This window comes from Nomascus leucogenys, chromosome 15 (assembly GCF_006542625.1).
Source record: "Nomascus leucogenys isolate Asia chromosome 15, Asia_NLE_v1, whole genome shotgun sequence".
Lineage (NCBI taxonomy): Eukaryota > Metazoa > Chordata > Mammalia > Primates > Hylobatidae > Nomascus > Nomascus leucogenys.
Genome location: NC_044395.1, coordinates 3,269,729 through 3,293,398, shown reverse-complemented (window position 1 = coordinate 3,293,398; position 23,670 = coordinate 3,269,729). Strand labels below are relative to the sequence as shown.

Genomic DNA, 23,670 nt, shown 5'->3' with positions numbered 1-23,670 from the left:
TTGGAAGCACTTTGTGTCATGCATATATGTGTGCGTGTATATCTACCTCTATTTATCTATCTATCTATCTATCTATCTATAAATAAATAAATATCTTCTACAGCATTTACTATCAGCAATGCCTGAATATTCCTAAGGATTCCCAGGTAGTACCACTAATTGTGAGTGGAGATTTAAAAAAAAAAAAAAACACCTTGATTATATGTTACAAGTCCCTAAGTGGTTGGGCTGTGGCCCCTCACCTGCTTGTAGCTTTGAGTGGAGAAAGGACAGCACCCGCGTGGCCACCACAACAAGCTTTCCTGACCCTTTCCCTGTTGGATAGGAACAAGGCGGAAGGTATAATGAGTCTGAAGCAGAGACTGAAGATGACTCCTTTCTTCCCCCTTCTAATCCCCAGTTTCAGACAAACATGGGGCCCAGAAGTGAGTGAGGGAATTAAATTAAGGAACACAATTTCTCCCTGGCATTGAACTCTGACTAATGAGTCTATTTCTGGGTAATAAGAAGGAGCAGGAAGTGACAAGGCAGTGTAATGAATTAGTGGCCCAGAACCTCGTTAGTCAGAATAATCTTTCCACGAAAGATAAATGATGCAAACATTAATTATAAAGCCAGGGTAGAAATGCATCCCATTATTTGGCTTCCTAAGAAATCTATCCCGGTTATTATGAGGCATTTCAAACAACAATAATAATAATAATAATAATAATAAAGGCTCAGTGAGAACTTTAGTCCTTGTGGAGACTTGTTCCACTGGTGGTGGCCAGTAGGGGGAGCCCAGCTTCCGGCTTTCGAAAGGGGCTGGAGCTTGGGGAAGCGACCGTGCCCCTCTGAGTTTTGTACCAGGAAAGACGCGGTAGAGTCCCTGTCCCGGTTTCTCTGCGCCCCGTAGGGTTGGTCATTCAGGGCTGTCCACTCTAGTCATCAAGATCCAGATGAGGTGAGGAGTTTCACTAGAAGTTTCCCCCATCCAAAGAGAGAGAGAGAGAGAGAGAGAGAACAAGGCTGAGGATTTTCCAGGAACTCTGGCATCTTAAAGGGGGTCAGAGATCAAAACCATGGAGGAAATAGAGGTTAAAGGTCGGGCTCTGGAATCAGCCAAGCTGAAACCCTGGCTCGCCATGATTGGAAAAGTCCCGTAGCCTGGTTTCTTCCTCTGAGAACTGGTGGATACCAGAGGCACCTGGTTAAGGAGGTTTTTTATGAGCATTAAGTGAGGTGTGCACGTAAGATACTTAGCATCCATTAAGTGTTTCATAGATGCCATTGATAATGTGTTTTTAATGCAGAGTGAAGGTTGTAGAGCTGCAAGGCATGTTAGGGGCATTGAAGGAGGCTCCCTTGTTGCACAGGTTGGGGGGCGGAGAGCAACGTCACTCAGCAATTAAGCAGTGGGGGCACCGAGGCTTCCGGCTCCAGGCTCTGGTGAGGCTCTGTCATCTCAGGCTGTTTTTCGTAGCCTGGATTTTTGGTCACAGCATAGAAGGGCGGCAGCGGGGGAAAGACAGGAAGCTAAATCAGCCTCAAGAAATGCGCTTGCTCAGACCGTTCCTCAGGAGGGCAAATAAACCAGTACTAAAAACTATAAGAAAGTATCCTGCAGCGCCGTGGTAATAAACTTGTCCGTGACTTCACGACTTAGAGGGTCCCAGCTTCTAAAGATTTGAGCTATCTCTTGCCCGCAAAGGGGCCGGATAAGTCATTTGCTGAAGGGAGAGAAGTTTGAAGCAAAGATGCTGACACTCTCTGGAGCCTCCTTCCAGGTGGCATCAGATTGAAGCGGAGGCTGCGAGCTGCTTTTGTTTTGAAGGCTTTGTTGGTGTCTGACTGGCAACTCTTGGTAATGAGAGAAGAAAAAACAATTAATTGGAAATGAATTTTAATTGTCTCTGACTCCTCATTTGTAGGCTATTAAAATGAGTTCCCTATTAAAATATCACATCAGCTGCCTCACTCCAAGATAACAGAAGGCACCCCAAAAGCTCTTCTCCCGCCATGTCCAGTACCCACTCCACCCTCATCCCTTTTGGCAAAAAGTGGGCTTGGAGGTTTTAAGCAAAATGAGCCAAAGAAGGAAAAATAGAAAAAAACTGCTCTCAAATCTTTCCTTTTTCTTTCTTTCTTTCTCTTTCTTTCTTTCTTTCTTTCTTTCTTTCTTTCTTTCTTTCTTTCTTTCTTTCTTTCTCTTTCTTTTCTCTTTCTCTTTCTCTTTCTTCTATCTTTCTTTCTCTTTCTTCTTTCTTTCTTTCTTTTACATTTATTTATTTTTGCTAAGGAATGCATGTCTGCATTCATGTATTATTCTGTGGCTGTCTGTTTCGTTCCCATTTCTGAGTGCTGTGGCAACGTGGCTTGGAGAGCAGGGCTCCGCTGGGGCTGGGCCTTCTCTGCTAGCTGCTCACTCTCTACCTGGAATTGAGGCTCTAATGGGGCTGGGGTGAGGCCAAGGGAAATGAACATGTGGTACTGGGGCAGGAGACAAGGCTAAGAGGGCCTGAGAGTCGAGGGCTAGGACTACTGTGTCCCCTTCTCCTCCCTGCCTCACTTGCTCCTCTACCCCACTGGGTCAGGGAGGTTCATTTCTCAGATGTGGTTGCTGTCTGAGAGGCATAGCCCTTCTTGGAGGCCTCAGATCTAAGCTAAAACCACCTCTGACACTGCCCGGAGAGGTGGCTGTGTGATCAGAGCCAGCTCCTTCCCCTCTGCCCCCTCTGTGAGCAATCCTGGGTATTCACTCAGTAGATGCTAAAGGCCTGGGGCCCAGGAGGCTCCCAGGGAATGCGGCCCCCAGCCCCTTCTGCAAACAGATGTCCTTCCCTCTGCTTCACCGTCGTCGGCAGATGCTCCCCTCTTCCTCCTGCTCTGTCCTTTCTCACTCCATCCTCCCTTCTCTTTTTCCTGCCCCCATCATCTTTCTTCTGACCCTCCCAGCCCTGTTTCTCTCCAAGCAAAAGCGCCAGGGATTCCTCCCCAATAGGCTCTGCTCACGAACTTGCTAGGAGGCTTTGGCCCTTGCCTTTCTAGGTAAGGGCTGCGCTCAGCAACTTTATGGATGCCAGGAAGGAGCCATTTCTATCTCCCCCAGGCAGAGGCAAAATCAGTCTAGAAGGCCAGTTCCACCCCTTGGCTCCCTGGGGCGCTATCTCGCGTCTATACTCATCCTCCCTGCCCAGCCCTATCACTGCGCAATTTATTTATGGAAGGCCAGGGACACCTGTCTCCATCCTTCTAAATTACCTGCATATTCACGGCATCAACTACAGCTCCTGCTTGCCTGGGCCTCATCAGCTCTGGGCTTGCAGAGAATGCAGTTGAATCCATGTTAGCTCTGGGATGGCAGAGCCTACTGGTGGCTGCCCTCACCCTCCTCAGGAGCCCACGCTGGGCTGGGCATATCTGCGGCTTGGCAGAGGTGGCAAATGGCTCAGAGCTCTGTGAGAACCGCCAAGAGTCAGTGGTCTAAGAAGCAGAGGCCTTGGGCAAATTCACAGGCCACTGGAGAGTGATAAAGTGCCCATCGACAGTGGTCGATCAAAGAAGTGGCATCGAAAGTGGCAAAGAGAAGTGTGTCCCCTGAGCTTGCCTCAGAATAATGACCCGGACGCCTGGTGGAGGCAATGATATCTGTTGGTTTGAGAGCTAAGACTCCTTTGAAGGTCAAGTCAAGGTTTGGGGGCTCCAAACCTTGGACAGCAGCAGGTGCTTGGCTCAGGGACAAAGAAGCCTCTGTCCCGGCTCCACCTGAGAGCACTGGGCTGGCTGTTGGCTGTCCCCTGGCTGCACCACCACTCAGCAGCAGATGGCCAGGGGCCCGCAGCGTGCCCTCGCTGTGTTCCTCTCCGCGTGCACGTCCCTTTCTCTTTGTCTTTCTACACAAATTGCCTGTTTCTGGAGTGGACTTGGCTTTCCACACCATGGGTCTGGGAGGACCGGCCTTCTTGGTAGGCGTGGGAGGAAAATGCCTGAGTGGTGCTGTCCCTTCCTCCCCACCAGGAGCAGAGCAGCAAGGGGACCCAGGGGGGCCTCAAAGCATAGCACAGGCCCAAACGCATTGAGGGTTCAGGCAGGGACGCCAGCGAGCCAGGCTTCTGGGGCCAGGTGAAGGCAGAGGCAGCCGACCTGAGCAAATGAGCCTCCTTTGAAGGCACTGCCCACTCACGGACGGCACTGGGCCTGCTTCGTGAAGCACGCGTGGGCGTGTTTGGATGAGCGCTGTGTGGCTCTGCAGCTCCGAGGAAACCGCATCACACACCCCAGACAGCTGCAGTGCCTCACCTTTTCAGTCTCCCTGGGATTCCAGGCCATTCTCTTCTGCCTGGCCTCTTCCTATTCACCCATCAGACCAGGCTCAGACCCACCTTGTCTTTGTTCATGGTGCTCTAGGCTGGCATTAATTGTATGACAGAATATTTATTCACATATATATTTTCCCACTAGAATCTGGTACCAATAGAAAAGGGACATAGTAGGGCCTCTGTGGAGGCTTATGGAATTCAAATACCTATGGACCGGCCTTGGCCTCTTCTTTCTGGCCTTCGGAAGAAAGACTTTGTGATGACTTCTCTCTTAAAACAGAGAAGACCTCGGTGCTGGGGTGGGGGTGGGGAGTGACCGTGTTCCTTGTCTATTTCCTTAAAAAGAAACAGTGCGGGTGGAGGTGGCGAGTGACCATGTTCCTTGTCTATTTTAGGCTTTAGCCTAAAAATAGATGGGGATGGGTGAGAGAGAGGGCTGGGGAGGGCAAGAGGGTGAGAAAATTCCTGAGGTTTCTGGTGGTAAATTGTGAGTACAACAATGGGTCAAGAAGGAGACTCCAGCACCCTTGCTGAGTGCCCACTGGGGTACAGCTGGTGACCACGGGGGTGCTCAGGGCTGCCTGTGCGCTCCTGAGTGGAGAGACTTGCGGTTGACCAGCCCATCTCCGCTAACGTGGTAGGATGCCTGCCTTAGAGGACAAAGGAGGCTGGTGGCCTTCTCTGAGCAGGGCCTTATGGTAGCCCCAAAAGGACCACAGGGCCCTTTCTGCCAGATCAACACTAGTGCTTCTGCCAGGCCCCAGGCCTGTACTTTGTAAGAACTGCAAATTGTGTCCTCATTGTCTGTGTGTATGCGTTTCAATGTGTGTGTCTTTCTTCTTATCTTTTTGTCACCTGAGTCACCTGCCCACCTCTGGACAAAGCTTGCATTTAAGTGTGATGCCAGACAGTGACATGATGCAGTTAGGGGGTGATGCGTGCTGCTCTAATTTTGTCTGCTTTTGGGAACTCTGCAAAAATGCTCTTCCATCCCTCACTAGGAGCAGTGCTGGGCAAATGGTACTAAAGGGACCTGTGCCTTGGGGGGCCCAGGTGACACCTGAGACCCTCTGTAGACAGCATGGCAGCCCTCTACTCTCTCTTGGCTCCCCCTCCTGAGGCTGGAGAACAGAGATCTCACGTTTGCAGAAGGCCTTTTAAAACAAAGTGCCAGAACAAGGATTTGACATCACCAGTGAGGAAAAATAAATTCATTTTTGCCCACCCCCCCCCACTCCCCCGTCTGTTGGTGTCAGACTCTGATGGGTTGAAAGGCAGCACAAAGAGAAAGAGGGTGGGGAGATGATGGCAACTCAGAGAGATAATTGACTTCAGAAATGCTATGTCTTGGATGTAGGAAGAAAACAAGTGAAAATATGTTATTTTACAACCTTGATACTCCTGACCTCATGGAAAAAACATATACACACAGCATAGGGGTGGGCAGGTAGGCAGGAGGAAGGGTCCTAGCACGGGGTGCGGGTGCCCTCGCGTGGCCGTGAGAAGTAGTGCCACATGCACACGTTCTCTTTCCCAGAGAAGCAGACGTGCTGCACAAGTGCTTGGCCACCGCCTACCTTGAAACTGGAAAGAGCTCACTGAAAAGGAATGCAGTTCATAAAAAGTCTTCCTTCTCTACCCAAGACATTCTTGTCACTCCTAGGGCTGTCATTCTTGAAAAGGAAGGCTGGTATAGTAGAAAGAAAGCTGAACCCTAAAGCTCAGTTTGGTGTTTGTGGCTTAGCGGCTGCACACCCTTGGTGGATCTCGGCTTTGCCTCCTGTAAAGTGATCAGCATGACCTGGATGGTGCTTCTGCTGCCCTGCAGCTGGGATGCTCTGGCCTTGAGGATGCTGAAACACCAGAGAGCTGGCAACTCGCTGGTATCAGCTGGGCAAGCGAACTCTTTGTGTGGGATTGCTTCATTTCATTTGAAGTCATTCAGTGCTATGATTGTAGTCTTTCTCTGGTTCCCATGAATCTGGTGTTGGCTCAGTGTAACAGAACCAGCCTTCTTGTCTCCATTTGCAGTTTCAAGAATATTGTCCTTGTTATATGCCAGCTTGATTTCCCTGTCTGGTTACCTGTAACGCTGCTTCTCTGAAACTCTCTGAAGGAGAGAAAAACCTTCCCCGCGGGATATAGGTTGTCAGGCACCTAAACTCATTGCAGCTCCAAGACATGCATGGATTGGGGACCAAGATGTGGGGCTCATAGTTTACAGAATTTGGTCTTGTATTCTCCCTTTCATCTGGATCTTCACACAGCTACTCACTTGCTGCTAGGAAAGAAAGCTCCCAGTATGCCAGATGGATTCCAAAGTCCCATTTCCTGCATTCATCCCACCATATTTGAAGGCTCTGTTCTTTTCAAATGCTTAGCCCGTGTGAGCAGACCTCAACCTTCGCCTAGCACCCGTCTTCCAGATCCTGCCTGCGCTTCCAGATCTCCAGTTCCATCTTTACTTTGGTTCTTGTATAAGACGAAGACAGCATTTATCTTTTCTGTTTAAACCCTTGGGATATTTCTGTTTAGCAAGACAGCAATTTCAGGCAGCTACACTGTTTTATTAAGTGTATTAAACAGCCGAGTAGCTCATCTGTTGTCGACTGGCTTTCTTGGCTCAATCCCAATATATCATGGGTGGTTTCCCCAACACATTTTTAAATTCTTATTACTGACTAGGATATGATTTCACAAATGTTATTACAATAATTCATTAGTATCTTAAGTAACCAGTAATAAAGACTGAACCTTTGCCAAATGCATTGTTATAACCTTTTTGGAATGGTGGCCACATTAATTAATCACTGCTTGTTGAGTGCCTACTATGAGCAAGAGAATTTGCATTTTTGTTCTTCCATTTCTCATGACAGCCCAATAAGGGAGGTAGGATTATCTCATTTTAACCAAAGGAGACTCTGAGGCTGAGGGAGGCTGAGCAGCTTACTCAAGTTCTCACAGCTGCTATATCCTAGAGGAGACCAAATCCACACCCAGCTTGGACTCCAAAGCTTGTACATTTCTCATCATGACCCTCCACCCACAGACTGTCTGTGTACAAAATTCCACAGAGGGCCTTGACTCAGAAGATCCTCTGCCAGCATTTTGCCTGTGGTTTTGTTGTGTCAGATGAAAGTGACTCAAGATTTCAGGCAGAGATGTTTTCCGTTTAAATCCCCCAAAATAAAATGGCCCTGTTTCTAGAAGAGAGAAAAGCTCAGACTCTGCTTGACTTTGCTTCCAGGGGCCAGAACTGGAGTCCAGATCCATAATCTGGGAGGATCTTTTATGGCTTTCACCTTTGGTGTTGAGAGCACTGGCAAGCAAACCACTTGGACCAATGGTTTCACCCTTGGAAACTTAGCCGGGTAGGTCCATGTCACCATGGGACTGGACTGACATTTAGCCAGATTTTGAAATGAGAGCCTTGAATCTGAACGCTTGCTTTTCTCTTCTGGAGAATTTGATGTTTAGCAAGAGGCTGTTGGAAGACACAAAGGTCCATTTTGTCTCAAAACAGGTGAACGTAGGGAAGAGAAACTGAAAAAGGAGGCTTTGGGAGCACATAACTGTTTTCGAATATTTAAGTGCTGTTTGGTAGAAAAGGAAGATGTTTTCTGTATAATTACATAAAGTAAAACCAAGACCCACGGCCAGAAGTTACTTGGGAGCAGTCTGCTCAATATAAAGGAAATTTTAAGGGTCTAAACTATCCAAAGAAGTGAAGGGCTGCGCTGGAGTTTTTCTAGCACTGAGGGTGTGTGTGTGTGTGTGTGTTTGTGTGTGTCTGGGCCTGTGTACATGCGTGTGTGTGGGTGTGTGTGTGTGTTTGTGTGTGTCTGGGCCTGTGTACATGCGTGTGTGGGGGTATGCCTGTGTGTGGGCATGCATGCGTGACTGTAAACCTGCATATGCACATAGTAGAGGGAGCACGTAAGAGACAGGTTTTATCAGATGACCTTCACAATCCCATATTTTCAGGAAGTCTATAATTGAAGTTTTTAACATGGGCCTTCAGGCACCACAGTTAGCCGTGGGAGAGACAGATTTGCTCAAGAAGTCAGTCTGGTGCACTTTTTCTTCGTTGAAAATTTTAAACCTTCAAAAATGTAACAAAAGTAGTGTATGGAACAGCTTCCCTCCGTGTTTACTAAGCATCTTCTAAGAACAAGGGGTCCCCTTCCACAGCCGCAACACGATGCCTGAATTCCAGAAACTTAGCCCAGATCCACTTCAGCCTCTGGAGCAGTCTGAATAATGTCCGCTATTAGTCACCCCACGACGGACCCGTCCACTTAGCTGCGTTCTGTCGCCACATCTCTTTAGACTCTTCGTATCTGGAGCAGTGCTGTTGCCTTTGTCTTTCCTGACACTGACATTTTTGATGATGACAGACTGGTGGGTAGTGTTGGGCGCTTTTCAGATGTTGCCCAAATCACCAGCAGCTAGATCTGCCTCTGGCGTCTGATATATATGGAAACCGTACGGTGAGACGGGAGGAACTCTGTGCCCTGGTGGCCCCAGGCCCCTGAGCCCTGCCCTGCTTGCAAGCACAACTTATGTGGGAGGCCGTGAGTGCCAGGAATGGATGCTCAAGGCCTGAAGTCTGTCCTGCCACCTCAGGCCATTTGAGTTTGCACAGATCACCTGCCTCCCGTGGAGGTCCACTTCCTCCTCTCTGCAGTGAGGACCTTTCATGGCAGTGTTGGGAATTACATGGCATATTATAGGCAGAAGTCCTTCATAAACTCTAGCAAAGTGCTAGACCAATGCAATCGTTTATTATTTATTTTTACTATATTAGCGAGGTGCCTGAAGCTAGAACTGCATAGTGAGATGGAAAAATTTGTGAGGAAAACTATGGGGGAAGATGAAAGCCAGGCTGGCCAGGCAGGACGGCTGCATACGCAGCCACACATGGCCCTGAGCTCTTCTCCAGTTGTCAGATGGTGATCCCTCCGTGCCCACTTCCAAAGCCTCTGGTACCAGCAATGCCCATGGCTTATTGAGCATTTACTGAGGGTCAAGCACTTTGCCAAGAGAAGCCCAAATTCTCATAAGAACCGAGAAAGTTCCTATGAGCTCTATGTTAAGATGCAGAGATAGAGTTTCAGAGATGTTGTGTCATTTGCTCAACCGCACGCAGTCAGGAAATGTCAGGACTGAACAGCACTTTACCAGTGCCCTGCAGAGGCCTGGCATCCCTGGTCCCCTCCACTCCTCCTGTGCCATCCTTGGTGGCCCTATAACACAGAGCCTTGTGACATACAGCTGGTCAGCAAGCCCTACTAGAAAGTCACAGGGTTGATTTGAATCTGCAAGTGATCAGCTCTCCGGAAGCAGGACCCTGTCTCTTCACTGATATGCAGATGTATGCTAATAGGCTCCAGAGTCACCCTTCCCTCCACGACCTTCTCAGCTTTATTTATTTACTGACTTGATGAAGTGAAGAGGCTGGAGAACTAAGGAATTCATGAGTATTGCAGCTTCCAGAGGCCCCTGGTAACAAACTGCCTGTCTCCCTTTTCCTGCCTGGGGCCCAGACTGGACTGGGGTTTGAGGGAGGAGAGAATACAGGTGTCCTGACCATGTGCTGACGAGGCCCTGGACAGCCTTCTAAGGGCACACCCTGGGCACTCCTGAGTTGTTGCCATGTGGGTTTCAGCAGGGTCTGGTGGCTGGACGGCCTGACCATCACAGGGGTAGGTGGCTCAGCCCTCTGGCTCTGGGCAGTGCCCAGGTCTGGCCCAGCGCCGACCACTCAGCTTTCCACTCTCTGGTATCTCTGCTGTATTCAACACAGAAGCCAGGAGGGCAGCTGAGGTCCCAAGGGCAAGGTCTTCTGAGCCCTGCTTGATCACGGCGGAGAAAGAGGAAGCGTTTGAAACAGATGCCCTTCCTCCCGTACTCTCTCTCCCAGCCTGGAGCTGTGAGACGCAGGAAAGGCCTGACTACTGGGGCTGGGAGTTTTAGACATTCTACTGCCCAGTGCTGCTACATGTCACAGTTCCTCAAAGGCATCGCTCTTTTCTTCCTTCTCTTTTTCTCTCTTCCTCTCCTCCCATCTCTTTCTTTGGCAAGAGCCCTTGGAGCTCCTGTTTCCTTTCCACCTTGTGGAAGAGGTTGTCACTGGATCTGTCCACCTTCTATGACTGAGCCTCTTGTGTCTGGACTTCTGACACTCCTTGTGAAGCAGAGGCATGGCCAGAAACAAGGAGAGACCAAGGCTGTCCGGGGCGGGGCCTGCATATCGGTGCATGGAGAGAGAGCGGTTCAGGAGCCCCGGAAGCAGCTACCTTTGGCTAACACGTCCGTCTTCTTGCACACAGCTTCCTCTGACATCATTTTATCATAGTTATTGCAGCTCTCATGTTACACAATTGCTTTTAAAATAACAAATATCTCATTTCTGGAGAAAGTGCTCCCAGACAGCAGCTGCTGTCCCTGTCCACTCTCTTCTCCATTCATGCTCCACGCCAACTCAGGGCTGGAATCCCCTCTAGGCCACTGTCATTTGCTCCATGATCTGCTCACAAATGGAAGTCAGACCCCCTGACATTTGGGAATCTGCTCCCTCCCACATCAGAGCCTGCTCCCGCCAGCTCTTCACCCCTCTCCTCCCCTGTGCTTGAGTCCAGATGGCCCCCATGTGCAAAGACACAGGAGGGCATTCCATGCATGAAAAGAAGAAAGTGCAATGGAAAGAAGTAGGGAGGGGGTGCCTGTGGAGTCATGTCCAAACTCTAGATCAAATAGAGGAAAGGAATGTCATCATGCCTGCCAATCCTAATCATTTTTAGTGCCTTTAGAAGGTACTGGGTTGAGAAGGATTCCAAAGCCAAGTCTGGGCTCCACAAGATAGGCAGCCGTGATTGATTGCTAATGCCTGCGTGGGCACGGACACAGGAGTGTGGGCATGCCTCTGCCCAGCTTTCAGCGGTGCCTCTCCCAGGAGCTGATCGCTGTGCCTCTGATTATACTTTTCCCTCTGCCATTTGTGTCCAGTTTCTCCCATTTCCCTCTGATGGCTTCTAGATAACTAGTGCCCCCTAGTAAGGTAGTAAGAAATACTGTAAAAATGTTACAGCATCTGTATCACTTGAAACTTATTTGAAATGTAAAATCTTGGGTCTCACCACAGATAATACCGACTTGGAAACTCTGGGGTGAGCTCCAGAGCGCTGGGTTCTGACGGCCCTCCCAGTCATCCTGATGCAGGCTGACATTGAGAACCACTGTTAGGAGGAGAATGAGAGGCATGGGCTTTGCGATGGAGAAGGCTAGTGCTGATGTTTGACTAACTCTTTTTTTGTTTTTAACAAAGTCATGCAAAGGTGAATCTACTAGTTTAGGATTTTCTGAGTGAAGCGCCTTGAGAAAGAACTATATTTTCTAGCAATATTCAGTGGCAGATTTTTATCGAGCTTCAGTAAATCCCTCCTGGACAAGGGGAGATGAGGCTCTCTGGGTGACTGCATGATGTGAACCCAGACAAAGACAGTCCGGGAGCCCAGACCCCCCATCCTTCCCTGGTATTTACGTCTCTGTGTTGGCCATCACAGCACCTTGCCCTCCCTCACCAAGGGCTGGCCTGCTCATGAAATTGACGTTTGGGATTTTACTGAAATGAGTCAGAAAAGATACCAGATACGGGCTGTTAGAGAAACATGGGAATACCTAATAACATGAACTTTTCTGTGGATTTGAGCACGTCTATGTGTGTGTGTCCATGTACTTGTGTGTGTATGTGTGTTTCTGTGTCTGTGTGTGTGTGTCTGTGTAGGCACGTGTGCCTCTGTGTATGTGTGTGAGATTGTGTCTGTGTCTGTGAGTGCCTGTGTGTGTGAGCATGCGTGCGTCTGTCTCTGTGTGTGTGCCTGTGTCTGTGTATGTGCCTGCGAGTGAGCATGTGTGCCTGTGTGTCTGTGTTTGTCTTCTTCTGTGTCTGTGAGTGCCTGTATGTGCGTGCGCATGTGTGTTTCTGTCTGTGTGTGTGTGTTTCTGTGTCTGTATGTTTCTGTGTGTGCCTGTGTGTGTGAACATGTATGCATCTGTGTGTTTGTGTCTCCTTGTGTGTGTGTGAGCATGTGTGTGTCTGACTGTGTATCTGTCTCTGTGTGTGTGTGTATTTCTGTGTCTCTGTGTGTGTGTTTGTCCTGTGTGTGTGTATCTGTGTCTGTGTTTTTGTGTGTGCCTGTGTCTGTGTGTTTGTGTGTGCCTGCATGCATGTGATCATGTGTGTGTCTCTGTGTATGTCTCCTCGTGTGTATGTGTCTGTCTGTGTGTATGTCTCCTTGTGTGTGTGTATGAGCATGTGTGCATCTGTGTGTGTTTGTGAGTGCTTGTGTGTATGGTGGAGCACGTGTGTTTCTGTGTCTGTATGTCTCCCTGTGTGTGTGAGCGTGTGTGTTTCTGTGTCTGTGTGTATATCTCCCTGTGTATGTGAGCGTGTGTGTGTCTGTGTGTCTCTGTGTGTGTGTCTGTGTGTGTGTGTGTGTGTGTGTGTGTGTTCTCACCCTCACCCTGTGGCTAGAGAATCTGGCTAAGTGAAAAGCAATTGGTAGGCTGAGCTGACCAGTCCTTCCAATCTCAAGTGCTGTCTCTGGAAAAATCACATCCAGGACCCAGCCCCTAGGGCTGCAGGCAGAACCGACGCACCTACTGACACCTTTCACTCCCCCTCCACGGGCAGTGGCTGGGTCATCACTGGGTCATCTCTCTGGCACGAGGGACGCCTGGCTGACTCCTGCAATGTCTCACCCATTCCTGATCTGAACGCCTTCCTCTGTCAGCTACTGATCGAGGCAGCACTGTTGGCATGCTGTATAGCTGAGGAGCCTCTGTGTTCCTTCCTAGAAAATGGGGCAATACCTGTCTGGAAGGTTGTTGTGGGGACTAATCTAAGAATCTCTGTACAAAAACAGCAACTGTGGTTGCAGGCCACGGGGTGTTCTGCAAGGGCCCGGAAGGACCAATTCAGAAGAGCCTCCGCGTGCTCCTGCTATCCTAACCCCATCAGCTGCACGGAGTCGTGGGAGGCTGAGGGCCCTGCCTCCTTGTGGCATGGATGCAGCTGCCGAGCTGGAGAGCAGTGCCCTTTCCTCTGCCAGCCTGCTCAGGGCTGTGCCCCTGGGTGGGGACCAGTGAGCCTGCCGGCCTTAAACACTGCAAAGTAGAGGAGCCCGGCATGAGCCCGATTCTCACTTCCCCTGGAGGCCACTGACACGGAGATTGGGTCCTTCCTTGTTACTCCACTCTGAGTGCATCTCTGCTGCCATTTGCTCTCAGCGTCTACACTGAAAGCTGCCCACATCCATTCAGTTCTGACAGCCATCTCCGAAAGCAGCTCCCTCTCGGTGCTGGATCCCCTCTGTCTCCTGGGGGCCCAAGAGAGGGGCCGACCCGGTACCTACTGGATCATGGTGGCCGCCGCTGTTTCCTGGGAAGCACGTTGTGCCCACACTCCCTCTGCACATTTTACCTACCAGCCGGGACCGAGGTGTGAAATGGGATGAGCTGGAAAAGGCAGGTAGATGTCGTACACATCCCAACACCAGCTCCCCACCGTTCTCTCTCTATCACACAAGCACATGCAAGGACGCAGGCCCGTGCCACTTTCTAGGAATTCTGTGGCGAAAATAACAACCCACAGTCATCTGCACAGCAATTATTCTTCATTATAACTGAACTTTCCCTCTAAAAGCAAAGCTTCCCTTTATTACTGCAAAACCCAACCAGAAGGTCTGCATGCTTTATTCCTAATCAAAAGAAGAATGCTAACACCTCCCTGGCAGAGCATGACTCTCTCTACTTTAGCAGCCCCCGCCTTTGTTTCTCTGGTTTTTGCTCCTCTGAAGTGAGACGAGAAAGGGACTGGGGATGTGCACATCACAGGAGCCCCTTCGACAGGGCTGTCTGCTGCAGGGCACTGTTCAGGGTGCACAGGAGGAGGGGAAACAGCCCCTGCCCTCCAGCTCTGGTACCTAAGTCCCCTCTTGGGAAATAAAGGGATAACGCAGTAGGCTCCAGAAGGAGTCTGACCAGGTTGATGCTTTAGGAGCCGAGAGTGGGGGTGAAGGGGAGCAGGCACATCAAGGAGGCTGATGGACCCTAATTTTGCATGATAGGGTGGGTTTGTAGTTGCAGAAATAGACCCCGGATGTGTCCGAGGTTCACTCAGTCCGTGTGTTCACCCTAAACCTGCCCTGCAGAGGGCGGGAACATGAATCAAAAATCCTATCGTGATTGCTCTGGACGGGGCTGGCACGAGTGAGGTAACCTGATGCTCATGCCAGCATTCATGCTCATATTTTGGGGGGCTGCAGGGCGATGCCAAAGAGCAGGTGGCTGGAAGTTTTAGAGGAAGGTCCCCTGGGGGGCACTCTGGGTTGTCCTTTGTCATCGGAGCTGATGGCCTCCCAGGCTGACTTCTCCCCGGGGTCTTCCCAGCCCTGGTGTGTGTTGCTTTGTGAGGCGCTGACCTGCTGGAGGGTGGGATGTACTTGCACTTAGCAAGGGCGTTCTGAAGGGCAGGCGGTGGCAACAGGTTATTGGGACTGAATCAGACCCCACTTGCTTTGGAGTTCAGCAGAGTTGGGTTCTAATTCTAACTCTACTACTTACTGGCTGGCCGTGTGCGGAGAATTCGAGATCACTTAACCTCGCCTAACTTCACTGCTTCATTCCGTCTGTGGAATTGGAAGAATCCCCTCTGGATTTTGCTGTGGGAGTGAAATGAGCTCCTGTGTGTGTGGCACTGAGAGCACGGGGCCTGGGGAGAGCAACGCGGGGCGGGCGGCCTTCACCACGAGGACGTCCTGACAATAGTGACTCTATCTGGCTCTGCCAAGGATCCAGGGAGGATCCTTCTGGCTGGGTGGCAAGTGGCGTCTCGGAGATTATAAAACTATAGTCACACACCCCCTTCCCACCTGGAAACTATAGAAAGGCAGTTCCCCCACACTCCCTAGTGGGTAGCCGGCTCCACTCTGCCTGGAAACATTTCTCAACAGCCTCTGAGCTGCTGGCAGCATCCCCTGGTGCCCTCCCCAGCCTGCAGCTTCCAGGGAGCTGGGAGGAGCAGCCCTCGGGCTGTCTCTGTCCTCTGGCTGACACAGTGGCTTCCTTTATGTAGGACACTGGCCCCTCATTTGCTCAGCTTTGGGACGTGCAGGTGGACACTTGGCCCAGTCCCAGGCTGGAGGCCCTGTGGCTTTCCCAGGCCTGCTCGTCATGCCACCTCCCTGCCTCTGTGTGAGAAGCCTCCTTTCCCCAGCATTCCTGCATTCCTGAGAGCAGGGGGCCTCTGGAGGCAGCAGTGCATACCCCAGCCCTGGCGATGACTGTGCGAGATACAGCCTGGGCCAACCCCCTGGGACTCCATGTCTCCAGCTGTGTAGGACAACGATACTCCCAGCCCCAACATGGTGAAGAGCCTGAGTTGGAGGTGGGCAAGGAGACCGGGGGCATGAGTGAGCCGCGGGGGTGAGCAAGCCCCCACTTGGGTGAACGCGAAGCCGTTCTGTGGACGCTGGCCCAGAGCCCAGAAGGAAGACCCACTCTGAGCTGCCCAGGGCTGGGATAGGACCATCTAGGTGGAAGGCTCAACACAAGAGTGAGCTTTCTAGAAATTCTAAGTTGGAGTGAGTTTTTAAAACAATAGCTTCCATAGGTGTCATGCGTAATTGTTACAAAGCCCCTGTGAGGAGGGATTAATGATGGCCCTTGGAGATCCTTGCAGAAGCCCAGCAGTTGGGCCCTTGATAAGATCAATCAGCGTGGGGGGCAGCTAGCACTGCCCAACCCCAGTTAGTCCCTCCTGATGCACTGCTCAAGCCGGACGAGGCTCCCCAACCAGCATCCATGGGAAGCAGGTGGGGGCTGGTGGAGAGTCGGGCAGGCAGGCTGACAGCGCTCAGACTTCCCCAGAGCTGAATGGCAATGTGGGGTCGCGGCAGTTTGTCTCTGATCTCGTCTGTCTCTGACCCTCTATTTACTCTGCTGCAAACATGTTGGCCTCCATCTCTAGCTGGTCCCCTGTAAGCCAAGCACATTCCTGCCTCAGGGCCTTTGCGCTTTCTACTTTTCTGCTTGCAATGTTCTGCCCCCTCATAGCAAGTGAATTGCTCCTTCACTTCTTATCAGAAATGCCCGCCAATCACCCTATTTCAGTAGACACAGAGCCACAGCACACTCTCTCCTTTTTTTAAAAAAACCATTTTGCTTAAGCATTTCAGTGTGACATAGTAACATTCATTTGTTTATTTGTTTAGTGTCAATCTACCTCCACACAAGCAAGGACATTGTTTTGTTCACTTTTTCACTCATAGTTTCTAGAATATCGGCATAAAGAAGACACTCAATACGTAAGTTTTTAGAATCTAGTCATGGTAACTAGAGAGTATTTCCAGCTCTGACATCCTCCAGCCTTATCCTACATAAGAAGTGCTATCCTTGGCTCAGGATGCTTACAAAGAAGTCTGGAGCTGGCCCTGCCTCCCAGGATCTTCCCATGTCAAAGGAGTGGGAGGAGAAACACATAAGGGGATAAACAGCCAGGGGCTGATGAAGGTCCCCTCCCCAGTCCCCACCAGGAGAGCTACATGCCACAGGCCACAGACCACGGTCTCCCGGGAGGCCTCTCTCAGAGCAGGCTGGGCCTGGGTACTTGCTCACCACCCTGTCAGGAACTACAGTTGACCCTCAAATAATGCAGTGGTTGGGGGTACCGACCCCTTGCTCAGTTGAAAATTCATATATAACTTTTGACTCCTCAAAAATTTAACTCCTAATAACTTACTGTTGACCAGAAACCTTGCTGAGAACATGAACTGTCAATTAACATGGATTTTGCATGTTATATGTGTTATATACCGTAATTTCACAATAAAGTAAGCTAGAGGAAAGAAAATGGTATTAAGAAAATCATAAGGAAGAGAAAATATGTTTACTATTAATTAAATGGAAGTGAATCATCATAAAGGTCTTCATTCTCGCCATGTTCACCATGAGTAGGCTGAGGAGGAAGAGGAGGAGGAGGAAGAAGAATCGGTCCTGCTGTCTCAAGGGTGGCAGAGGTGGAAGAGGTAGAAGAGGCAGAAGGGGAAGAGGCAGGAAGGGCAGGCACTCTCGGTGTAACTTTTACTTTAAGCGGATCCGTGTATAAGCGGATCCGTGCAGTTCAAATCATGTTGTTCAAGGGTCAACCGCATCTGGTTCAGAAACTCCTCTATGAGGCCCTCATGGCTCAGCCCCACCCAAATATGGCTATAGCGAGGCTGGCCGAGAGGCACAGATCAGAATGGGGTCATTTCCTTTGATTTCCTTTGATATTTTCAAAGGTAGAAAATAATTTCTGGCATTTTCTAAGAAGCACTTAGCTGTGGGCTGGAGGTCGGAAAATGTTCCATCTGCTGGAAATGCTAATTAGAGGCAATCATAACCCAGACTTGACCTTCCAGGGCGCACTGGAGTGAAGCGGCGCCCTGGTGGGAGGGTGTGGGGGCAGTGGAGCCCGGGCCGCAGGGCCACGTTCTGCCCCAGTTTGGGACAACCTGAACTGCTGGACTCAGAGACAGCAGGGACTGAGCTGGGAAACACTCACCTCACTTGCAGGTCAGGACTCGGGGGCAGGTCAGGGCTCAATCCCAGGGCCCCTCCACATCATGCAATGCTTCCCACTGCTGTTAGAAAGTAGCAAATGATTTCACTAACCCCACGTTCCAGGGGAGAAGGAAAATTGTACCTGCATGAAACGTGACAACACCGTCACGCGTGGGGTCAGCTGGTTGATAGCCATGAATTGCGGTCTGCACCCTCCCAGCGCCCCTCCCACCCCAGTTGCTTGAATGTGATCTCACTACCCAGAGGGATGCCTGCCCGTTCCAACTGGGGCTTCGGCCAGGGACACAGGACATCAGTGCACTCGGTGACTCTAATGAGGGCTACAAGGAGGTCAAGGTTTGCGACCCGCTGTGGCCTGGGCCTTCCAGGGTCCCGGCAGAGCCCTCTGCTCCTCAGACCATCACCAGCTTGGCCACAGGCTAGGGGCCTTCGTGGGCATCAGCCTGGGGTCGGCATCCCGCCTTGCCTGTCTTCCCTGTCCACCTCACCTTCGCCCCCCAGGTGTGGCTGCACAGTGGGGCAGCCACAAGTCACTTGAATTAGTGCCGCCCAAGTGCCTCGGGTGGGAGTGGGGGATGCTGCAAGGGACGCACCGAAATATGAATGTCCAAGGCTCGTGCTCCTCAAAGAACAAAACCACTCCACAGGAGTGCCACTGGGAGAGGGACAGGCGGCCACAGGCGAGGGGGCCCCTGGGTCTGGTGGCGGAAGGGCTGTGAAGTCCCGCTGCTCCTCCCTGGCCTCTGCTGTAGATCTTTGGATGGTTTCCAGCCCACTCCCACCCCACGTATCCTCTAGCCCCACTCTCACATCCCCTTGGTGCCGAATGCGTCCTAGCAAAGCAATCCGTGAACGTTATTTTTAAAAGAAAACTCATTTACCACGCAGGCCTCTGGAGCCGTAGATGGAATAGCCCTCCTCTGAATGGAAATAGTGGTGTAATAGCCTCCCCGGGGCTATCATTGCACTGACATTACAGCAGGCTAGTAAACCCCGGAGGGGTGCGACGCGCGCTGCCAGGCAGTTCTCACATCTGGATGAGGAGCCGCGGATGCCGCGGGGGCGCGCCTGCAGCTCCCCAGGACGGCCACCGGGGGGCACCCGCGCTCCCCGAGCCGCGAGGCTGCCTCCACCGAGCTGGAGAACAGGCTCCCAGCGCAGGCGAGGGTCCCCTCTCAGCGGACTCCAGACAGCGGGGAAAGCAGCCTGCCCGTCCTCCTTCTGTGCCCCTCCTGGGTTTCTGAAAGCGGGTTTCAAAGCAGGGTTGAAAGGAAGTTGGGTAGCACACGCCACTAACTCAGAACAACCTTGTTAATGGTTACTTTGAAAGTCCATGAACAATGCCTTCCAAACATCAGAATGGGATGGCACATGTCATTTCTCTTTTGGAGAAGTCAGTGAGTTTAGCTCCAAAACCCCAAAGGCTAACGTCCCGGCTCCTCCCTCCGCCTGCTGCTCCCAGGCACACGCAGGGCAGGCTCTTCTCCGGCTGCCTCCTCTGTGCCCCGGGTTGGTCTTGCCCTGTGGCAGCGCCTGGCCTGTCGGCTTCACACCCCCAGTGACTGTCCAGTATCTACCAGGCAGCAGGGCCCAGTTCATGCTGTGAGTTGAGCTTGATGCTGCTTCTTCGGGGTGGGGGTGATGCGTGTGTGGAAGACACCAGCTGCTCCAGAGATCAGACACCCAAACTGTCAGTCCTGCTGTCTGGAGCACCATTTTGAAACAGAAACTAGGACCTTCAGAAAATATGACCATCTTGCAGACCAGTGGGCAGGTGTCCCATCCCCGTCTGAGATGGTGTCACCCCTGCTCAGAAGCCTGTGAAGCCCCACACATTGTAGAGGTGTTTCCTTAGAGCCCTGGTGTGTTCTGCAGGACACACTCTTAGTTAGCTAGTTGGTTTTTAAAAATGCATTTAGTTGGTTTTAATTTTACACGTGCATATCCTTCAGTGAAAACGAGAGCTACCAATAAATTGGATGTTTGTCAAGGAGAATCCCCGCAGCCCCCGAGGAAGGCGGGAACTCTCCAAGGATGTCTCCACACCCCGAGCTCTGCTTTTTACTTGCGAGGACCGAGCCCCTTCTCCTGGGAGCCGGTGCACTGCCTGTGGCTCAGCATGAGGCGGCGGGGAGGGCCCAGGACCAGAGCCAGGCAGGAACACAGGTGGCCTGGCAGGGAAGGCTGCTCTGGTCCTGCCTTGCCTCCCCACTCAGTATTGCCCGGCCCCTCAGAAGCTAGCCATGGTAAAAAGGCTTGGCTCAGGAGGGGCTGGAAGGACTGAGAAAGGAGAAGGGTCAGAGCCAGGGCAGAGTGAATCTGTGTCTCTTCTGATCCCAGCACAGGACAAAAGCTCTTTAGAAAAACAACTTTCAGGGGCTTAATTCAAGACTATCTCAGTCCCTAGGCCAGACTCATGAGATTCATCCCCTGGAATTCAATTTCCCCACAAATGTGGCTTTTGGCCCCATTGCCCTGGAAGCACTCATTCCTTTACAGATGTTCTGAGGACACGTGGAGATGAAGTCCTTTAGGAGGGGCTGGCCAGGCCTGAGCGGCCTTCTAGGAGGATGAAAAACGGAAGGCCAGCAAGGGTGCCATGGATCTTGGGTCCTCTCTGTCCCGTCTCCCCTCCCATACCGCAGGCTTGGACTGCACTCCTCAGAAGGTGGGATCAAGGCTGTTCTCACCCTTCCTGCTGGCAGCTGGCACCCCAGGCCACCTCCTCCCACCCTTGCCACCTGCCAGCCTTCCAGAGAGACTCAGCAAAACCAGTTATTATTGGTCGTATACCTATTACCTGGGTAGAGGGATTCTCATGTACACGGTTGTCTCCCTAGTCTACACATGATGAAATTCTATGGGATAACCCTATGCTGTTGTGTTGGCAATGACAGCAGAGAGGACATGAACCTGATGGTCTCGCAGGCGGAGACCCATGTTGCTGAATTCATGATGAGATCTCATGATCGCTCGTGATGAGATCAGCACTTCTCTCCCCTCACACGTCTGTCCCTGAGCTCATCTATTTGTGGAACTGGGTAGAGGAGCACACCAAGCTGGCAGAGAAAAGGCCTGGAATCCAGATGAGAGGAGAGAAAGGTATGACACCCAGTGAGGCTTCCCTGAACACCTTGGTGCAACTCACGCATTCACAGATATTCCATTAGGAATATGAACAAAACCGCCAGAATTCCGGAAATCGAGGGGCAGGCATTCTCCCAGGGGGATGCATGTAGCAGGTAGAGATGTGAACCCCAGTACCATGTGCATGACACACAAACACCCAGAGATCAGATGGTCAGAAACCCGGCCCAAGCCAGCCCAGCGTACCTAGTCAGTCCCCGGGGACTGTGGAGAGGCTGCACGGGCTCAGCGCCCACCGACACGGCAGAACCGAAGCACCGAGGGGACTCCACCCTTACCCAGAAGGGAAAGCGTTCTCTGCCCCCAGAAACACACCGTGGACGCTGCCTTGTACCGAAATACAGAACAAACTTCCCGTCTGCAAAATGTCAGAGCGCGGGGAGCGGGGCCTGAGTGCGGGAGAATGGCTGGAAGCAGTGAGAAGCAGCCTGGGGTCCGAGGAAGGCCAGACGTGGGTGCTAAGCGCAGGCCGTGGCGCACATCCTTGGGGAATAACATGGGAGGATTCCTCCTTATAGCTTGGGATCGTGGAGCAGAGCCAGCCTGAGGCACACGGCGGGTGAAGACGGGACTCGGAAGGAAGGAAGCTGTGTGTCCTGTCCACCCCGTCACTCCTCCATCAGCGCGGAGAGAAATGTCAAGGGGCGGGGGGAAGTGGAAGCTGCCTTGGATCAAACCAGGCAGGAGAAGAGGAAATCGTCAGCAAGGGCCCTTGGAGCGGGTGGGGAACCAGGGGCTTTATCACTCGGCGGGGCCTTGCCCTTTCTGGAAGGATGTGCGGTCTGGGTGGGCGAGTCTCTGACGGCAGAGGATCCGGAGCCTGCCTCACTCCGGAGCCGGGAGCCCTGGGCTGTGCTCTACGCAAAGCCTGCAGCCCCCGGAGGGCGCACCAGGGGCCCAGGCCACCCCCGGCCCTGCACCCACAGCCTACGGCCCCTCCTCCTGTAGTGCCAGGGCGGTTCCTTCAGTCCTTAACATTCGCAGAACGTAGTTCAGATCCTCAGGCCCAGCAAGCGCCCCTCTGTCGGCGGCCGGGGGCCGCGGGGTGTGGGCCTGGGCCCAAGGCGCTGCCCAGGTGATAAGGCAGCTTCTTCGGCGGCCGCTCCTCTTCTGCCCCGTGCACCCAGGGAGTCCACGTCACGAGGAGCTCCGGGTCCAGGCTGGCCGAGCCAAGACCCGCAGGGCGTGGGCAGGCGTGGACCCCACCTCACCTCGCTCCCTCCTGGCCCCCCTCCAAGGCGGTGTCGTCGCCTGGACTCCATCCCCTCGTCTTCCCTGAAAGCCCCCCACCCTCGACTTCCCTTCCATGTCCTTCACTGTTTTCTCTCCTCCTTCCCTTCCATGTTGCCTTCTCCTGAATATAAACCCCATAAGGGGTAAAGATCGCAACCCCAGGGCGCAGCCCCCACGCGGCCCGGCGCCCGCCACCCCGCGCTCCCGCTCTTCCCGCCAGGTGGCGCTGGCGCATTCCTTCCGCGGCGCGGGGCTGAGCGAGCGGGGCGGGGCGGGGCTGAGCGAGTGGGGCGGGGCTAAGCGAGCGGGGCGGGGCGGGGCTGAGCGAGCGGGGCGGGGCTGAGCGAGCGGGGCGGGGCGGGGCGGGGCGGGGCTGAGCGAGCGGGGCGGGGCGGGGCTGGGGGCAGCAGCCCCGGGGCTAGGAGGGAGGCGGAGCATCCACAGAGCTCCGCCAGGTGCCAGGAGTCTTTCATGTGTCACGTTACTCATTACTCATAACACAAACAAAACAAGAGTGCTGGGCGAGGTAAATATCGTTAGCTTTTCTAAATGAAGAAGTTAAACATTATGGCTTCTGATCGGGAAAAAACAGGGAGCTGGACCCCCTCCTGGATGGGACTGCGGGCAGGCTTGGGAACTGTCATCAAGGCATCCCACATGGCCCCTAGGTAAGCACGAGTGAAAAGTCTCAAAGGGAAGGGAGAAAAAACAGAGGAAAGGGGCAGGGAGTCACAGGCTGATACTTTGCCGTTCTTTACAACCTCGGTCTTTCACTTGTCCTTCCACTCTGGAGCTTGAAACCTTCCCTCCAGGATGGACTCTGATGCCCCCAGACCCTGCCTACAAGAGGTGCCGCCTCCTATGCAGACCTCTGAGAGGTGCTGGCACAGGGCTTAGCCATCTCCCGGGCAGACCTCTGGGTGATACTGGCACAGGGCTAGTCCATCTCCCGGGCAGACCTCTGGGTGATGCTGGCACAGGGCTTAGCCATCTCCCGGGCAGACCTCTGGGTGATGCTGGCACAGGGCTAGTCCATCTCCCAGGCAGACCTCTAGATGATGCTGGCACAGGGCTAGTCCATCTCCCGGGCAGACCTCTGGGTGATGCTGGCACAGGGCTAGTCCATCTCCCAGGCAGACCTTCAGGTGGTGTTGACACAGGGCTAGCCTATCTCCCATGCAGATCTCTGAGTGATGCTGACACAGGGTTAGCCTATCTCCCATGCAGATCTCTGAGTGTTGCTGACACAGGGCTAGCCTATCTTCCATGCAGACCTCTGGGTGATGCTGGCACAAGGCTAGACCATCTCCCAGGCAGATCTCTAAATAATGCTATGTCCTTTTCGAAGAAACAGAGAGAAAGAGGG

General features: G+C 52.4%; 1 protein-coding gene across 8 annotated transcripts in view; it reads left to right on the top strand.

The window, feature by feature from the left end:
• Window positions 1–23,670, top strand: part of NTM (neurotrimin) — a 969,816-nt gene that overhangs the window by 301,625 nt on the left and 644,521 nt on the right. Inside the window, exon 1 of one of the 8 annotated variants that reach the window (XM_030829618.1) lies at window positions 22,813–22,972. The exons of the other annotated variants lie outside the window; for them this stretch is intronic. The gene's annotated coding sequence lies outside the window, so the exon portion shown is untranslated. Of the gene's footprint in view, window positions 1–22,812; window positions 22,973–23,670 lie in introns of those variants that run through there. 8 annotated transcript variants of the gene reach the window in all.